General features: G+C 34.7%; 1 non-coding gene across 1 annotated transcript; it reads right to left on the bottom strand.

The window, feature by feature from the left end:
* Window positions 1-276: 276 nt before the first annotated feature.
* On the bottom strand, window positions 277-383 carry LOC125593549. The gene has a single exon (XR_007329452.1). It is a non-coding gene; the product is annotated as a small nucleolar RNA R71 (small nucleolar RNA).
* Between the last annotated feature and the right edge of the window lie 20,077 nt (window positions 384-20,460).

Below are 20,460 nucleotides of genomic sequence, written 5' to 3'. Positions count from 1 at the left end.
GTCAAGTCAGGACTCCTCAACGTGATCGAGAACAACAAGTATCATGGCTTGGCTCTGGAGGACCCATTTGATCACTTGGATAGGTTCGACAGCTACTGTGGGTTGTCAAAAACCAATGGTGTGTCCGAAGATGCCTTAAAGCTCAAGCTATTCCCTTTCTCTTTGGGGGATAAGGCACGTCAGTGGGAGAAGTCTCTACCCAGCCACTCTATCACCACTTGGGATGAGTGCAAGAGAGCATTCTTGGAGAAATTCTTCTCATCCTCAAGAACTGCTAAGCTGAGAAATGAGATCTCCAGTTTCCAACAGAAGAACTTGGAAGGATTCAGTGAAGCCTGGGAGAGATTCAAGGGCTACCAAGCTCAATGCCCACACCATGGTTTCTCTAAGGAGAGCTTGCTGAGCACATTCTACCGTGGTGCTCTTCCTAAGTACAGGGCCAGACTGGATACAGCTAGCAATGGGTTCTTCTTGGGGAGAACTGAGGAAGATGCAGAGGAGCTGGTTGACAACATGGTAAAGAGTGATGCAGTCTACAGTGGAGACCACGACAGAAGCAGTCGAACAGATGATAAGCAGACGAGGAAGGAGTTGAAAGCTCTACAGGATAAGATAGACATCCTCCTTGCTGATAAAGCCACACAAGAGCAGCTGCACTTTGTTGGTAACCCAAGCCAAGATACACCACCTGTTGTCCATGAGGTTGAGGGTTTGGAAGGTCAGGAAGACCTGTGTTTCATCAACAACAATGGTAGCTGGTACAAAAAAGAGCCCAACTTTCAGTACAACAACTACCAACAGAAATCCTACCCCAACAACCAACAGAGTGGTTATCCGCCTCGAAACAACCAGCAAGGCAGCTATCAACCTCATCAAAACCCCTCATCTGGTTCCTCTGCTCCTCAAGAGAGCAGCACTGACACCCTGCTGAAACAAATCTTGGAGTCTCAGACTAGAAGTGAGAAGCATGTTGGTTATGAGTTGAAGAACCTTCATTCCAAGATTGATGGGAGCTACAATGAGCTCAACAACAAGTTCTCACATCTTGCTTCTACAGTCAAGAATTTAGAGAATCAGTTTGCTTCCATGAACACTCACCAGACTCGCCAGCAAGGATCTCTACCTGGAAAATCTGACCAAAACCCCAAGGAGGCCAAAGCTATCACCCTTAGGAGTGGTAAGCAGTTACCTCCTACAACCCTCACCAGGGATGCTGAGAAACTAGGTGAAGAGGTGGCCATCAACTTAGATGATGAAGTGGTGATTGTTGATGAGAAAATCAATGATGAAATCTTGGAGAAGATTGTGGAAGCCAAGGGTAAAGGAAAGGTTGGGGAAGCGAAGAAAACAGTGAAAGATGGTGAAGTTCTTGCTCCAGCAAGTGAGAATTCTTTTGTTCCTCCTCCCTATGAACCCAAACTACCATTCCCTGGTAGATTCAAGAGGCAGCTGCTAGAGAAGTACAAGGCTTTGTTTGACAAGCAAATGAGTGAAGCTCAGGTTGCAATGCCCATCATCGATGCTTTCATGTTGATTCCTCAATACAACAAGTTCCTGAAAGATGTTGTAGCTGCAAAGAAGAAGGAAATGGAAAGCATGATGATTCTTACCCATGAGTGCAGTGCCATCATCCAAAGGCTTGATGTTCCAGAGAAGTTAGAGGATCCAGGATGCTTCACACTACCTTGTGCTCTTGGACCTATGGTATTTGAGAAATGTCTCTGCGATTTGGGAGCTAGTGTCAGCGTGATGCCTTTGTCTGTTGCAAAGAAGCTTGGATTCACTCAGTACAAGAAGTGTAAACTCTCTCTGGTGTTAGCTGATCGTTCAGTGAAGTACCCTGTGGGCATCTTAGAGGACCTACCTGTGAAGATTGGAAAATATGAGATACCTACAGATTTTGTGGTGCTTGAGATGGGTGAGGAGGCTCAAGACCCATTGATTCTTGGAAGGCCATTCTTAGCTACAGCAGGAGCAATTGTTAAGGTGAAAGCGGGCACGATTGATCTCCATTTGGGTAAAGGGCATGTTCTCCACTTTGACATCAAGGAGAAAATGAAGAAACCAACTGTGTTCGGGCAAGCCTTCTACATTGAAGAGATGGGCACTCTTGCTGATGAGCACCTTGAAGAGTTACCACCTGAGGACGACGAGGAGGGAGCATCTCCCTCTACTCATTCTCCATAGAAGGTAACCCACTACTTTCCCTTGTATATACCATTTCGTTTTTGCATATTAGTTTTCTCTTTTTGGGTATCTCTCTCTCCTTGACAACACAGAGACTGTGTCATTTAAGTTTGGGGGAGGTACCAAGTATTTGATCACGTTTGCTTTGATGATTTTGAGTCTCATGCATTGCATTATACATATATATTTGCATAAAAAAATTCATTAAGTTTGCATCATTGGCATTTCTAGGAGAGTCTAGAGCATATAGGTTGCATTTACTTGCATTGGGAGCAATGATTTGAAATGCCTTGTAAAGAACATTACTTTGCACCTGAATAGCTTATGCACCTCTCAAAAATACTTGTATGCTTCGAGCCTTGAAGACTCTTCCTGAAACTTGTTGATTGCTGAAACTCAGTCTTTGAAGTCAACTACAACCTTATTTGAACTAAACGAACTTAATGTTTCTTGCTCATGGTCCCTTGTGTACTGAGTCATGGCTATACACACCTGAGTTGTCACATCCTTTATGCCAATCTTATTCTGACAAACTCTAGTGGTAGACCACTCCCAAAACCTTTCCCTCCTTTTAAGCTTTCATTGTTTGATGAGTGAGGCCTTCTTCGGAAAGTCTTACATGTGCATAATGTTGAGAGTATCGGGAACGACAATGCTTGATCTTCATTCTTGCTAGATTGGGCACTCTATTGTCTAGCTATAGGTGGGAGGTGAGAGTTGTGATTATGATTTGGGAGCAATGAAAAAGGAAAAGAAATGACTCTTTGTGTTTAAGTGAATTGTCTTATTGGGATAAGTAGAAAAACCTCTAGCTCAAGTTATGAAAAGTCTTGGCCCCCATCTAAAAAAAAAAAAAAAAAAAAAAAAAAGAGAAATAAAATATGAAAAGAAACGAAAAAGAAAGAAAAAGGGGGCTAGCAAAGTTGTTAGGAGCTAAGTAATGTTTTGAGGTTGTGAAAAATCCCTTGTAGATTTCAAAGAGAAGGAGTTAATGTTCTTAGGATCTTTTGGTGAGAGATGTGAGTTGGGTTTGGCATTTGAGAATGATTGTGTAATTGTATGTTTGGGAAAAGGGTAGAACAATGGAGATTGAGCATTGTATGCATGAGTTGATCCCTTTCTTAGATATATTATGTGCAATGTCAAGGCTACTTGTTTCGAGAGTAAACCACCTTAAAGATTTTATGTTTCGAACCTCTTGAATCACTTGAATAAAAGTCTTCCCTCACCCAACCAAATGACTTGGACCAACTTACCATTTGCAAGAATTCACCTGATGTTTTGTGCTTAATGAATGTGAGAGTTGGTTGATTTGAATGTGTGGATGCATGATGATGAGTGTAGGGATGAAAAGAGTTCAGATAGACCTAGAGAAGCTAGAGTGTAATAAGAGAGTGTGCTCGTGCTGGATTAGATGTTGAATCGAGTACTAGTTGTGTTTCTTTTGGCTATGAGCTCCCACCTTCAAACCTCTCTCCCTATGAGTTCTAGAAAGTTCACTTGTGGACAAGTAAAAGAACAAGTTTGGGGGAGTTGATATCTTGTATATTTCCATTATCTTATCCATTCATCCATGTGCATTTTGATCATATAGACTAGGATTTAGCCATGTTTAGGTTGCATTTTGCATACATAAGTCTTTATCAGGTATTGGAGTACCACATGGAGTTCTCGGAGACATTTGGGTGTGTTTGGAGCTCGAAAGAGGTGTAAAGATGATCATTGGACGAGCAGAGCGTTGGGAGCGACTTCCCGGAGCGACACCAGCAAGTCGCTCTGACCTGCCTTTTCAGAGCGACCTTACCAGAGCGATGCGGAGAAGTCGCTCGCCATTTCATCCCGGTGGAAGCCGAAAACTGACCCGGAGCGACCTATCAGAGCGACCACTCCAGGTCGCTCCCGAAGCCCAGAGCGACTTGGCCAGAGTGACACCCCGAGGTCGCTCGCATTTCTATCGCATGACGACAACACAATGGAGCCAGAGCGACCTCTCGCAGCGACACAGCGAGGTCGCTCCCGAAGCATGGAGCGACTACTCGGAGCGACGAGCGGAGGTCGCTCGCATTTTCATCACTCGGGAACGCGAGAACGAGTCCGGAGCGACCTCTCGCAGCGACACAGCGAGGTCGCTCCCGAAGTGTGGAGCGACTACTCGGAGCGACGAGCGGAGGTCGCTCCGCGTCTTATTTCTGCTCGAACTTATGATTTCTCAAGGGCCTTTTGGTCATTTCATGATGCACGTTTTTATTTTCTAAACCTATGTTTTAATACTCTGTAAGCCACCAGGAGGCAGATCTATCTTTGTTCTGAAGAAAACCACCAAAAACCTTGAAAAAGGGGATCTCTTTGATTCATTGATCACATGTTCTACTGTTGATTTCTATTCTATTATCTGTATTTTCTCTGAATGATTAATCTGAAATCCAATATGGGTTTAAGAGGAATCATGGAGATTAGTGAGTAATCACCTTTTGAATTCATGGGTTAGGGAGATTAAGGGTGATTAGGTTAGTTCTAGGATGTTTTAGTGTAGATCATTCTTGTTCCTTGCTAGTAGAGTATTCCTAATGCATCTTCTGAGTTGGCCACTCAAAAGTTGATCAATAGGCATTTCCCACCCGAAAGGTGTTTGATGAAATGCCTGAGACAACTCTCCTAGGCTTTTAGTATACTTTGCCAAAGACATTTGTTGTTAAAGGTGCTAAGATAGCTAATAGACTTGTTAGTAATGATTGCTTTCATATTATTCAACCAAAGACATTTGATGTTTGAGATATGTTAGCAAATGAGCATTTATCTAGACATAGAGCTTGCTTAGAATTGTGTCTAGGCTTAAGGTTGATAGTTTGATTGATCATTTGCCATCCTTAGTTCGATACTTGATCACCCAAGGTCTAATCCCTATGCCCATGAGTTCTCTTTTCCCTTAGTCAAGAAAGTATCATTTTGTTATTGCTTTCTAGTATTAGTAGTAGTTTAAAACCCATCTAAATCATTGGTTGCACTTAGATTAAGTGAGTACTTGCATTCTCAGTGCTTTGATATCCCTCAGAACTGGTTCGACAATCACTATACTACAACATTTGTCTTAGGAGCCTTGAAAACTCCTAACATCAACGAGTTATGATGTACGCTGCTCTGGTACATTTGGTTAAAGACAACATCTCCAGAGCTACAAGGGTGCAATTTAAGTGGACGAATTATCTAGGTGTTACCACCTACAAAGAAAGACCAACATTTGCTTGTTGCTGAAGAAACAATGGTTAGCAAGGAATCTTAACTGCAACATATAGTGGAAAACAGAGTATAAAACAAGGCATATGGTCATCTTACAAAAAAAAAACAAGGCATATGGTTTCACTTTCGATCAATCAAGAAAATTGTAAAAATTTGTTAGAACTCTTCTTTCTCTTTACTCTGTGGTTACTGTGATTTTTCTGTGAACTTTCTAGGAAAATCTTACTCATTCATGTTCTAGAGCCGTTTCTTCTTCTAAGATCCATTGTTTGTTTATTGTTTGGTGGTGATATATACGGAAATACCGTATCAGAATAGTATATACTGCTATCAGATTTTGGCAAATCGATATATACAACTTTCACACTGAAATTCCAATAAAAACACCATTAAAGAAGTGACTCATTAAATAAACATAAAAAAAATTAGCAAGAGAAAACACATACTTGCACAGACATCATCAGCATCTTCGAACCATAATGGATGTCTTGTCTTTAAAAAAATTATATTAGTATCACTGATTTGTAATTTGTAAAATATAGATATATTATATATTTCTCGCAGTTGCACTATTCAATATATATGTCACCATTTATATTTTGTTTTGAACCGCTTATTTTAAACGAATCTCAGTTGTCCTTCAGTATGCGTTTCTCTAATACAAACCGTAGTTAAACCGTACCGCAGTATCCAATCCGCTTGTCCCGTACCGCTCAGTCCTCTGTTACCATTCGGAGCCATATATATAAGTTAGAAACAGTTTAATATGCTACTTTTTCTTTTGTCTAACATTCTTTTAGGTTAATGAAATATAGTTGATAAAATAAGTAAAATGCGAGTAATAGTTGACTAACATTTTATGGACATCTAAAAAATATTCGAATAGAATCAATAAGCCAAAAATAAGTATAATGCTGGTTATATATATTAAGTTAGATGAATTTCCAATCTAAAATTTTATAATAAATGTATTGTTCAATTGATTTTATATAGTACTTAGGATCATTTCTAACTATCGATGTGGGAAACTTTGTCTATAACATACCCCTTTGAGCGTCCATCTTAAAATGTTGGGGCAATGATCGATGGACCAACTTTGGACTAGATCAATGTGGATCGGATAGATCCGCTCTGATACCATGTTAAGTTAGCTGAGATTCCATCATAAAACCAATTTGTGATGAATGAATTAATCAAACTATCTTATATATTACTTAAGATTCATTATAATTACCAATGTCGCAGACTTTATATCCAATAATATGTATATAACCCAGAAGCTAGGCTGTATCATTAAGCTGGCTAATTATGCAGAAATTTGATGTCAACCTCGTCTTGAATTTAGATGATATAATGTAATATAGAAAAATATAAGTTAACAGGTCGCATATCTAAAAATTGTATATCCAAATCTATATTATTATTTTCGAAGTGATTTTTTTGCAACGGAGCTCTCACGTTAAAAGTTAGAATGGTCAATATCATAATTACCCTTAATGAATTTATATTAATAATATCATAATTTTTAAAATAAAAAGAAGATAATTCTTATATATTGTGTTGTTATCCTAATGAATTTATTTATATATATATATATATATATTATATAATTAAAAACAAATTTTATATTAATAATATCATATTCTTAAAAAGTAAAACAATTCTTACATATTGTGTTGTTATCATGAAATAATATTTTTTCTATTATAAACTTTTAAATTAAGATGTACAAACAATTTATAATCAAATATTAATCAAGTAAAAACATTTGCATAAAGATATTTTTTACAATATTATTAATATTTTGAGTGTTTTAAATGAAAAATTTATCAAATATAAATAATTTGAAGTTTGATTTAATTTTTCTGAAGACAAAAACAATAACTTTCTATACTATTATTTGCGAAGTGCTTTTTCACAACGGAGCTTTCTCGTTAAAAGTTAGACTGGTCAATGTCATAGTTACCCTTAATGAATTTCTATATATATTTTATTGTATAAATAAAAATGAATTTATATTAATAATATCACATTTTTTTTAAAAATGAAGATAATTTTATATTGCGTTGTTATTTTAATGAATTTATACATATATATAATTAAAAAATATATATTAATAATATCATATTCTTAAAAAGTAAGACAATTCTTATATATTGTGTTGTTATCTCGAAATAATATCTTTTCTATTATAAACTTTTAAATTAAGATGTAGAACAATTTATAATCAAATATTAATCAAGTAAAAAATATTTGCATAAAGATATTTTCTAAAATATTTTTAATATTTTGAGTGTTTTAAATGAAAAACTTTATCAAACATAAACAATTTGATGTTTGATTTAATCTTTCTGAAGATATAAATAATAACTTTCTATACTATTATTTGCGAAGTGATTTTTCGCAACAGAGCTTTCTCGTTAAAAGTTAGATTGCTCAGTGTCATAGTTACCTTTAATGAATTTAGGAGGATTTACCAAATATGATTCAAAACTTGACTTTGATTGCAAAAGTATACTCAAACTTGAATCAAATGCAAAACTAACGTAAAAGCCTTGTGAAATTACAGTCAGCCCCTTTTGACCAAACAAAAAAACATAAGCCATTTTTACGAATATATCCCCAGTAAGTCGTCTGAGTCGTCTGAGATGCTGGAAGTCATCTAGTGTAGTTGATCTTAAAAATAATTTATAAATTTTTAAAGAAATATTTTGACAAATGAAAAATTAAATCATGTAATTATAAACAGTTTTAAGTAATGTAAATTAAGATATAATAAAATTGAATAGTTTTCAGCATAGATGAGTGAAAATAGTTAATCATGATATTCTTTTGTTTTATGGTTTGACAACATATGTTGTAGTATTGTATGTATTCTTAGGCTTAGATTTTGGAAAGCTTGAATGTTTTTTTGAAAAATTAAATTTTTACCTATAAGTGTTTATTTTTGTGTATAGTAAACACTTTTGAAGCTTACTTTGATTTTATGAAGTGTTTAGTTAGTTAATTAAGTTTAGGGGTTATGTTTAGGGTCTAGACGACTAATTTGTAAGTCGTCTGGTGAATAATTTAAACCAGACGACTTACATGTAAGTCGTCCAAATATTCCCACCTAAAATTTTTTAAAAAATTATTTTTCAGCTTAAATAATTTAAACCAGACGACTTACATGTAAGTCGTCTAGGAAGTCTTCTATTTTAGTTTCCCGCTAAAAATATTAAAGTCTTCTGGGTGACTTACAAGTAAGTCGTCTAGGAAGTCGTCTGAATCAAAAATATTTAACCTAATTGGATGTTTTGTCTCCCTATATAAAGAAAAATTTACACCTTCTCTCAAATGGCTGCAACAAAAATGTAATGTTCATCATTCTAAAACTCTTCAACCTCTCTGTAATCTCTTTGAACTTATAAACACTAAGCTTTATATCAATTTATTGTTTTTGTCTCATGTCTTTCTCACTAATCTATGTTTTTGATCTGGAAGACTTCATGGAAGTCGTCTGGACTTCCTAGAAGTCATCTGGCGGAGTCTTCTCTCATGCCTCTCCCTTTCATAACAGATCTGAGCATTTTGGTAAGTTTTTATGTCTGATTTTTCTTTATTTGGTAGCTTTATGTTGTATAAAGTTCTTACTTTTTTCCCAAACTAAAACACTTCAAACCCACTCTAATCTCTTTGACTTGAAAACACCAAACTTTATATGAATTTTTCAGTTTTGTCTCATGTATTTCTCATTAATCTATCTTTTTCAGGTTTTTAATCAGATGGTTCTCATCTTCCACTCATTTAAAGGTAGATCTATTAATTTTAGATATATATTTTTGTGTGTTTTATAAAGGTAGATTTATCTAATCTTCCACTCAGTTTCTCTGTTTTTAAGCCATTTGAACGCTTTTTGATATGCAGGTTTTTCAGATCTGGATTTGATATGCATGTTTTTCAGATCTGGAAGACTTCTGGGACGACTTACCTGTTAGTCGTCTAAAATATAATGCGCTAGACGACTTCCAGGAAGTCTTCTGACAAAGTCTTCTTCCATATCAAGTGGAGTCCAAGCTTGTCTTTGTAGAAGAATGATCTATAATAGTTTTGTTTGTGGTCTGTTTTTTGATTTGCATGTCTACTCTCTTAGTTGTGAATTTTTTGTAAAATCAGTAATAATAATATATGTGCTAACAATGTGTTTACACATTTACAAATCAATGAAATAATATACTTCAATAGTCTTTTTTTTTATCTTTGGATCTCCCATATGCAATAATAAACTCCAATGGCCTTCTTCTCATCTTAATAAACAAGAATGTTGGTGGCCTCATATTGATACAACATTTTAAGAAGCATTTTAACCCTTCTTACAACTCATAACAATAATCATCATTGGTGTGTATAACAATAATACTTAAGAGCTGGAAACAAACAATAGTAACTAGTCAAAGCATATCACATTTTTTACAAGTTTGTGTTGAAAACTTAGTCAAATTTAGTAAAACTAATAGAGAAAACATATTTTGAAAATACGAGTCTTACATATCTTGAAGTTACTTATCACTCTTAAATATACAAGTTATTCAAAAACTAGTGTAGAAGACTTAAAAACTAGCATAGAAGTCTTCTCGGATCAGTTAGAAACTTTAATTAACGTGAATGTTGGTAACCTTATAAATATCACCAATTAAGTTATAAATTTCATTCAGTAGCCCTAATATTGACTAATATACATGAATTAACAAAAAAATATTAAAAAGTCTTTATAGGTTTAGAGAAAATGAAAGTTTATTAAACAATGACGCAGACGACTTCCACAGAGGTCGTCTGGAAGTCGTCCATTTAAGTTAATTTTGCAATTGATTTTTAACCTAGACGACTTACAGGTTAGTCGTCCACCTTTGTTTGATAAAAAAAACGAGAAGACTTACATGTAAGTCGTCTAGGGAAAATGAGTTAGTTTTGCATTTGACCGGAATGTGTCAGAAATTTGACTTTTCCTGGACGACTTACAAGTTAGTCGTCCAGTAGAAAATTAAAAAAATTAATATTTTGTTTTTTTCTAGACGACTAACTTGTAAGTCGTCTCAGATTAGTTTTGCAATTGAATTATTAAACAAAATTTTTTTCTTTCTAGACAACTTTCACGTTAGTCTTCTCGAGTTTTTTTCCTAGACGACTAACATATAAGTCGTCCAAGATAAGCAAGGTTTGACCAGAATCCCGGAATAAAACGTGTAAGTCGTCTAGAAAAAAAAATATTAATTTTTTTAATTTTCTGCTGGACGACTAACTTGTAAATCGTCCAGGAAAAGTCAAATTTCTGACACATTCCAGTCAAATGCAAAACTAACCCGTTTTCCTTAGATGACTTACATGTAAGTTTACTCGATTTTTTTTATCAAACAAAGGTGGACGACTAACCTATAAGTCGTCTAGAAAAATTAAATTAAAAGTCAATTGCAAAACTAACCTCTGGATTGACCAGACGACTTCCAGGTAAGTCGTCTACAGCCAGAAGACTTACCTGTAAGTCGTCTGGACGAACAGATCTGGAAAAAATGTCAATTTCATAGTTTCAACCAGTGAGATAACTTGTTTAGCACACATAAGTCTTTTCCAAGCACCCAGAATCTCAAACAAAAGTAACCCACCAAGAATCACAAGCTTCAATGGCTCCATGAACCATAAAAATTTTAGAATCAAAATCTTGGATTTTTTTTGGATGAATATGGAGAGAAAGTGAAAGAAATGTTATTTTTAGTTGATAAGAATTGAGAAAGAAGAAGTGTAAATCGATTTGAGGTGCATTAAGAGCTTCAAATTGGTTGTTCATGGTGGTTGATGTATTGATGGTAATGACAGTCTTGTAAATACATGAAGATGATGAGGTTGAGAGAGTAAAAATGTCATTTCGGAAATAAAAGCTAATGGCATTTTCGTAAATAATGTGAACTTGTGGGGTAAATAGGGCAAAAAAAAAAAAAAAAAAACATAGGTTAGTTTTGTGGTTGACTTCATGTTTTGAGTCAATTTTGCAAAAACCCCCATAAATTTATATATATATATATATTTTATTGTATAATTAAAAACGAATTTATATCAATAATATCATTTTTTTTTTTAAAATGAAGATAATTTTATATTGTGTTGTCATTGTAATGAATTTATACACATATATATATTATATAATTAAAAACAAATTTTATATTAATAATATCATACTCTTAAAAAGTAAGACAATTCTTATATATTGTGTTGTTATCTTGAAATAATATTTTTTTATTATAAACTTTTAAATTAAGATGTAGAATAATTTATAATCAAATATTAATCAAGTAAAAAATATTTGCATAAAGATATTTTCTAAAATATTTTTAATATTTTGAGTGTTTTAAATGTAATTTTTTATCAAATATAAATAATTTGATATTTGATTTAATTTTTCTGAATACATAAATAATAATTTATCGGGCTTATTTGATTTGAACTAATAAATCTTACAATACTAAAAGGTCTTAATGCTCAAATTCTAAGCTATCCACGTCATCTAATAAAATCATCCAATCAGGAAGTAGTATACCGCCACGTCATGCTTCAGTCGAACATAATCATATCGGTCCTATTTATTTGGGCTTATAATAATCTTCCGATACAGTTCTCCTCCAAAAAAGAAAGCAATCGTTCTCCGACTTCTCGCTTCTCCATTATCGTTCCAAATCTCTACAATTTCGCAGTTTCTGACTCACTCATTCAATTCCCTGTGTTATCCTTCCACCTCCCTATGTTTCTCTTCCTATATAAATCCTTTAGTGGTAATCTTTCGTCCAACAAAAATCTACAACCTCCATAGAAGAACATCAAGCTGTGGCCATGAAAGCTGTAAAATCCTTCGGAAAGTTTTCCGTTTGGGCGGCCAAACTACTCCTCCGTCTATAGATCCCTCTGATCGGGTTTGTCCAATCCTTTTATATCTTTAGGTTTCAGTTTTATGGAGATATTTATTTGATAATAATCATCGATCATTGTAGAATTATGAGATTTTAATATGCATTGACTGGAATCATAGATGTTTTTTTCACAGAGAAACTCTCAGGAAAGTTTAAGAGTTATTGGATTGAACCATTATGATTCAAAACGAAATTCAACGAAACCTCAATACTTTTATAAATGTTTCTCTGATAAATAAAAGAGGAGGTGGAAGACAAGATTAAGAAGCTTGAGGTTGAGCTATATGCAAATACAAAAACAAGACCTGATACTTCTCTTCGAAGCCCGTGTAACAAATGTAAGAATCATTATACATTCCTTTCTTTATTAAATAGTCTCATGAAACAACTAATTTTTCTATATAAACCACTGCATCATCATCCGATTTACAGATACCTTTTGTTTATTAGCTTTGGTGGTTCATAAATGGAGATTTGAAAGTGGTTTCTAAATTAGTTGAGCTATCTATTTTGTCTGTTCTTGAGTTAAGTTGTGGACTTTTTCATCTCTGAATTTTCAACACCCTTGAGCTGGTTAGCTTTAGCTTCTTTTTCTTTAAAGTTTAGGACTTCTTCCATCTTTTAATCTTCATCTTTTTGTAGGTCTTTCAATTCGGTGGCCTGGAATTCCAACGGGAAAAGCTTGCTTCTGGTTCTGTTGATCAAATGGGTCATATTTGGAAAATCAAACCTCACGCTTAGGTAGTTTCTTTGCCTTTATGCTGGATATGTTTCAGTCTTCTGTCATTCTACAAGTACGGAAATTTATATAGGTTTTATTTGTTTTGAATCTAATGAGACTTCCTTCCATACAGATTTTCCTTCTGATGTTTCGTATTACTGTACTTTCCAAGGACAAAGATGCAATAGGCACATAAATTGAGGTGAAAGAAGTTGGTGTGGCAAAGTGATGCAGAATGGTGAAATCAACTACCATTATGAAACTGAGAATCACACTTTACAAAGTAGAGATAAAATCTTCTACTCACAGGCTTCGATTCTCATCCTGTTACAGTGGGAACTTTTATTCCAGCGGAGTCTATGAGCTATGATCAGTCTTTACATGCTGGAAATGAAAAAAAGTATTGACTCCAGAGGTATGTCTATGAAGTTTCCTTCCGCTTCCACGGTTGGCATCTACAGATAAAAAATGGAAGAAGCAGAAGGCCAAAAGTTCCTAGAATCCCAGATTATCAGCTACATCCTCAAATGTTCACAATCTAGCTGATTCCTACAATGAAAAATGTCGGAGCTTAATAATTCCCATGACAGATTCAGTTTCTATGTCCTGAGCGATGAATCAGGTGACATACATATCTTAAAACTCTTAATTGTCCTATCTCCTGGCAATTGTTTCACCGATGCACTATTAGATTTGTTGTTACCTTGATTTATCATATTAAATGTCCTATCTCGCTTTCTCTTTATATATATATACATATATATAACTGGCCTTTGTATATTATATGTAGGTAGTTTTAATAAAATATTTGTCTGACTTGACACTTTTTTCCTTTGCAGATGCTGGTTTCGCATAAAGATGCAGAGACAACTGTAAAATGTTGTCAATGGTCATGTTGTTAAATAAGGTAAAAGACTTGAATTGGATTTTGGTCGAATGATAGAGAGATCCAGCAAGTAAATACTAAAAGGGCTTAATGCTAAAATTCTAAGCTATCCACGTCATCTAATAAAATCATCCAATCAGGAAGTAGTATACCGCCAAGTCTTGCTTCAGTCGAACATAATCATCTCGGTCCTATTTATTTGATCTTATAATAATCTTCCGATACAGTTCTCCTCCAAAAAAGAAAGCAATCATTCTCCGACTTCTCGCTTCTCCATTATCGTTCCAAATCTCTACAATTTCGCCGTTTCTGACTCACTCATTCAATTCCCTGTCTTATCCTTCCACCTCCCTATGTTTCTCTTCCTATATAAATCCTTTAGTGGTAATCTTTCGTCCAACAAAAATCTACAACCTCCATAGAAGAACATCAAGCTGTGGCCATGAAAGCTGTTAAATCCTTCGGAAAGTTTTCCATTTGGGCGGCCAAACTACTCCTCCGTCTATAGATCCCTCTGATCGGGTTTGTCCTATCCTTTTATATCTTTTGGTTTCAGTTTTATGGAGATATTTATTTGATAATAATCATCGATCATTGTAGAATTATGAGATTTTAATATGCATTGACTTGAATCATAAAAGTTTTTTTCACAGAGAAACTCTCAGGGAAGTTTAAGAGTTATTGGATTGAACCATTATGATTCAAGACGAAATTCAACGAAATCTCAATACTTTTATAAATGTTTCTCTGATAAATAAAAGAGGAGGTGGAAGACAAGATTAAGAAGCTTGAGGTTGAGCTATATGCAAATACAAAAACAAGACCTGATACTTCACTTCGAAGCCCGTGTAACAAATGTAAGAATCATTATACATTCCTTTCTTTATTAAATAGTCTCATGAAACAACTAATTTTTCTATATAAACCACTGCATCATCATCCGATTTACAGATACCTTTTGTTTATTAGCTTTGGTGGTTCATAAATGGAGATTTGAAACTGGTTTCTAAATTAGTTGAGCTATCTATTTTGTCTGTTCTTGAGTTAAGTTGTGGACTTTTTCATCTCTGAATTTTCAACATCTTTGAGCTGGTTAGCTTTAGCTTCTTTTTCTTTAAAGTTTAGGACTTCTTCCATCTTTTAATAGGTCTTTCAATTCGGTGGCCTGGAATTCTAACATGAAAAGCTTGCTTCTGGCTCTGTTGATCAAATGGGTCATATTTGGAAAATCAAACCTCACGCTTAGGTAGTTTCTTTGCCTTTATGCTGGATATGTTTCAGTCTTCTGTCATTCTACAAGTACTGAAATTTATATAGGTTTTATTTGTTTTGAATCTAATGAGACTTCCTTCCATACAGATTTTCCTTCTGATGTTTCGTATTACTGTACTTTCCAAGGACAGAGATGCAATAGGCACATAAATTGAGGTGAAAGAAGTTGGTGTGGCAAAGTGATGCAGAATGGTGAAATCAACTACGATTATGAAACTGAGAATCACACTTTACAAGATAGAGATAAAATCTTCTACTCACAGGCTTCGATTCTCATCCTGTTACAGTGGGAACTTTTATTCCAACGGAGTCTATGAGCTATGATCAGTCATTACATGCTGGAAATGAAAAAAAGTATTGACTCCAGAGGTATGTCTATGAAGTTTCCTTCCGCTTCCACGGTTGGCATCTACAGATAAAAAATGGAAGAAGCAGAAGGCCAAAAGTTCCTAGAATCCCAGATTATCAGCTACATCCTCAAATGTTCACAATCTAGCTGATTCCTACAATGAAAAATGTCGGAGCTTAATAATTCCCATGACAGATTCAGTTTCTATGTCCTGAGCGATGAATCAGGTGACATACATATCTTAAAACTCTTAATTGTCCTATCTCCTGGAAATTGTTTCACCGATGCACTATTAGATTTGTTGTTACCTTGATTTATCATATTAAATGTCTTATCTCGCTTTCTCTTAATATATATACATATATATATAACTGGCATTTGTAGATAATATGTAGGTAGTTTTGTTAAAATATTTGTCTGACTTGACACTTTTTTCCTTTGCAGATGCTGGTTTCGCATAAAGATGCAGAGACAACTGTAAAATGTTGTCAATGGTCATGTCGTTAAAGAAGGTAAAAGACTTGAATTGGATTTTGGTCGAATGATAGAGAGATCCAGCAAGTAAATACTAAAAGGGCTTAATGCTAAAATTCTAAGCTATCCACGTCATCTAATAAAATCATCCAATCAGGAAATAGTATACCGCCACGTCTTGCTTCAGTCTAACATAATCATATCGGTCCTATTTATTTGGGCTTATAATAATCTTCCGATACAGTTCTCCTCCAAAAAAGAAAGCAATCGTTCTCCGACTTCTCGCTTCTCCATTATAGTTCCAAATCTCTACAATTTCGCCATTTCTGACTCACTCATTCAATTCCCTGTCTTATCCTTCCACCTCCCTATGTTTCTCTTCCTATATAAATCCTTTAGTGGTAATCTTTCGTCCAACAAAAATCTACAACCTCCATAGAAGAACATCAAGCTGTGGCCACGAAAGCTGTTAAATCCTTTGGAAAGTTTTTTGTTTGGGCGGCCAAACTACTCCTCCGTCTATAGATCCCTCTGATCGGGTTTGTCCTATCCATTTATATCTTTAGGTTTCAGTTTTATGAAGATATTTATTTGATAATAATCATCGATCATTGTAGAATTATGAGATTTTAATATGCATTGACTGGAATCATAGATGTTTTTTTCACAAAGAAACTCTCAGGAAAGTTTAAGAGTTATTGGATTGAACCATTATGATTCAAAACGAAATTCAACGAAACCTCAATACTTTTATAAATGTTTCTCTGATAAATAAAAGAGGAGGTGGAAGACAAGATTAAGAAGCTTGAGGTTGAGCTATATGCAAATACAAAAACAAGACCTGGTACTTCTCTTCGAAGCCCGTGTAACAAATGTAAGAATCATTATACATTCCTTTCTTTATTAAATAGTCTCATGAAACAACTAATTTTTCTATATAAACCACTGCATCATCATCCGATTTACAGATACCTTTTGTTTATTAGCTTTGGTGGTTCATAAATGGAGATTTGAAAGTGGTATCTAAATTAGTTGAGCTATTTATTTTGTCTGTTCTTGAGTTAAGTTGTGGACTTTTTCATCTCTGAATTTTCAACACCCTTGAGCTGGTTAGCTTTAGCTTCTTTTTCTTTAAAGTTTAGGACTTCTTCCATCTTTTAATCTTCATCTTTTTGTAGGTCTTTCAATTCGGTGGCCTGGAATTCTAACGGGAAAAGCTTGCTTCTGGCTCTGTTGATCAAATGGGTCATATTTGGAAAATCAAACCTCACGCTTAGGTAGTTTCTTTGCCTTTATGCTGGATATGTTTCAGTCTTCTGTCATTCTACAAGTACGGAAATTTATATAGGTTTTATTTGTTTTGAATCTAATGAGACTTCCTTCCATACAGATTTTCCTTCTGATGTTTCGTATTACTGTACTTTCCAAGGACAAAGATGCAATAGGCACATAAATTGAGGTGAAAGAAGTTGGTGTGGCAAAGTGATGCAGAATGGTGAAATCAATTACCATTATGAAACTGAGAATCACACTTTACAAAGTAGAGATAAAATCTTCTACTCACAGGCTTCGATTCTCATCCTGTTACAGTGGGAACTTTTATTCCAGCGGAGTCTATGAGCTATGATCAGTCTTTACATGCTGGAAATGAAAAAAGTATTGACTCCAGAGGTATGTCTATGAAGTTTCCTTCCGCTTCCACGGTTGGCATCTACAGATAAAAAATGGAAGAAGCAGAAGGCCAAAAGTTCCTAGAATCCCAGATTATCAGCTACATCCTCAAATGTTCACAATCTAGCTGATTCCTACAATGAAAAATGTCGGAGCTTAATAATTCCCATGACAGATTCAGTTTCTATGTCCTGAGCGATGAATCAGGTGACATACATATCTTAAAACTCTTAATTGTCCTATCTCCTGGCAATTGTTTCACCGATGCACTATTAGATTTGTTGTTACCTTGATTTATCATATTAAATGTCCTATCTCGCTTTCTCTTTATATATATATATATATAACTGGCCTTTGTAGATAATATGTAGGTAGTTTTGTTAAAATATTTGTCTGACTTGACACTTTTTTCCTTTGCAGATGCTGGTTTCGCATAAAGATGCAGAGACAACTGTAAAATGTTGTCAATGGTCATGTTGTTAAATAAGGTAAAAGACTTGAATTGGATTTTGGTCGAATGATAGAGAGATCCAGCAAGTAAATACTAAAAGGGCTTAATGCTAAAATTCTAAGCTATCCACGTCATCTAATAAAATCATCCAATCAGGAAGTAGTATACCGCCACGTCTTGCTTCAGTCGAACATAATCATCTCGGTCTTATTTATTTGGGCTTATAATAATCTTTCGATACAGTTCTCCTCCAAAAAAGAAAGCAATCGTTCTCCGACTTCTCGCTTCTCCATTATCGTTCCAAATCTCTACAATTTCGCCGTTTCTGACTCACTCATTCAATTCCCTGTCTTATCCTTCCACCTCCCTATGTTTCTCTTCCTATATAAATCCTTTAGTGGTAATCTTTCGTCCAACAAAAATCTACAACCTCCATAGAAGAACATCAAGCTGTGGCCATGAAAGCTGTTAAATCCTTCGGAAAGTTTCCATTTGGGCGGCCAAACTACTCCTCCGTCTATAGATCCCTCTGATCGGGTTTGTCCTATCCTTTTATATCTTTAGGTTTCAGTTTTATGGAGATATTTATTTGATAATAATCATCGATCATTGTAGAATTATGAGATTTTAATATGCATTGACTTGAATCATAGAAGTTTTTTTCACAGAGAAACTCTCAGGAAAGTTTAAGAGTTATTGGATTGAACCATTATGATTCAAAACGAAATTCAACGAAATCTCAATACTTTTATAAATGTTTCTCTGATAAATAAAAGAGGAGGTGGAAGACAAGATTAAGAAGCTTGAGGTTGAGCTATATGCAAATACAAAAACAAGACCTGGTACTTCTCTTCGAAGCCCGTGTAACAAATGTAAGAATCATTAAACATTCCTTTCTTTATTAAATATTCTCATGAAACAACTAATTTTTCTATATAAACCACTGCATCATCATCCGATTTACAGATACCTTTTGTTTATTAGCTTTGGTGGTTCATAAATGGAGATTTGAAAGTGGTTTCTAAATTAGTTGAGCTATCTATTTTGTCTGTTCTTGAGTTAAGTTGTGGACTTTTTCATCTCTGAATTTTCAACATCTTTGAGCTGGTTAGCTTTAGCTTCTTTTTCTTTAAAGTTTAGGACTTCTTCCATCTTTTAATAGGTCTTTCAATTCGGTGGCCTGGAATTCTAACGGGAAAAGCTTGCTTCTGGCTCTGTTGATCAAATGGGTCATATTTGGAAAATCAAACCTCACGCTTAGGTAGTTTCTTTGCCTTTATGCTGGATATGTTTCAGTCTTCTGTCATTCTACAAGTACTGAAATTTATATAGGTTTTATTTGTTTTGAATCTAATGAGACTTCCTTCCATACAGATTTTCCTTCTGATGTTTCGTATTACTGTACTTTCCAAGGACAGAGATGCAATAGGCACATAAATTGAGGTGAAAGAAGTTGGTGTGGCAAAGTGATGCAGAATGGTGAAATCAACTACCATTATGAAACTGAGAATCACACTTTACAAGATAGAGATAAAATCTTCTACTCACAGGCTTCGATTCTCATCCTGTTACAGTGGGAACTTTTATTCCAACGGAGTCTATGAGCTATGATCAGTCATTACATGCTGGAAATGAAAAAAAGTATTGACTCGAGAGGTATGTCTATGAAGTTTCCTTCCGCTTCCACGGTTGGCATCTACAGATAAAAAATGGAAGAAGCAGAAGGCCAAAAGTTCCTAGAATCCCAGATTATCAGCTACATCCTCAAATGTTCACAATCTAGCTGATTCCTACAATGAAAAATGTCGGAGCTTAATAATTCCCATGACAGATTCAGTTTCTATGTCCTGAGCGATGAATCAGGTGACATACATATCTTAAAACTCTTAATTGTCCTATCTCCTGGAAATTGTTTCACCGATGCACTATTAGATTTGTTGTTACCTTGATTTATCATATTAAATGTCTTATCTCGCTTTCTCTTAATATATATACATATATATATAACTGGCATTTGTAGATAATATGTAGGTAGTTTTGTTAAAATATTTGTCTGACTTGGCACTTTTTTCCTTTGCAGATGCTGGTTTCGCATAAAGATGCAGAGACAACTGTAAAATGTTGTCAATGGTCATGTCGTTAAAGAAGGTAAAAGACTTGAATTGGATTTTGGTCGAATGATAGAGAGATCCAGCAAGTAAATACTAAAAGGGCTTAATGCTAAAATTCTAAGCTATCCACGTAATCTAATAAAATCATCCAATCAGGAAGTAGTAT

Source organism: Brassica napus, chromosome C9 (assembly GCF_020379485.1).
Source record: "Brassica napus cultivar Da-Ae chromosome C9, Da-Ae, whole genome shotgun sequence".
NCBI classification, from domain to species: Eukaryota; Viridiplantae; Streptophyta; class Magnoliopsida; order Brassicales; family Brassicaceae; genus Brassica; species Brassica napus.
The sequence above is the reverse complement of the archived record's forward strand: the minus strand, read 5'-3'. Positions and strand labels throughout refer to the sequence as shown.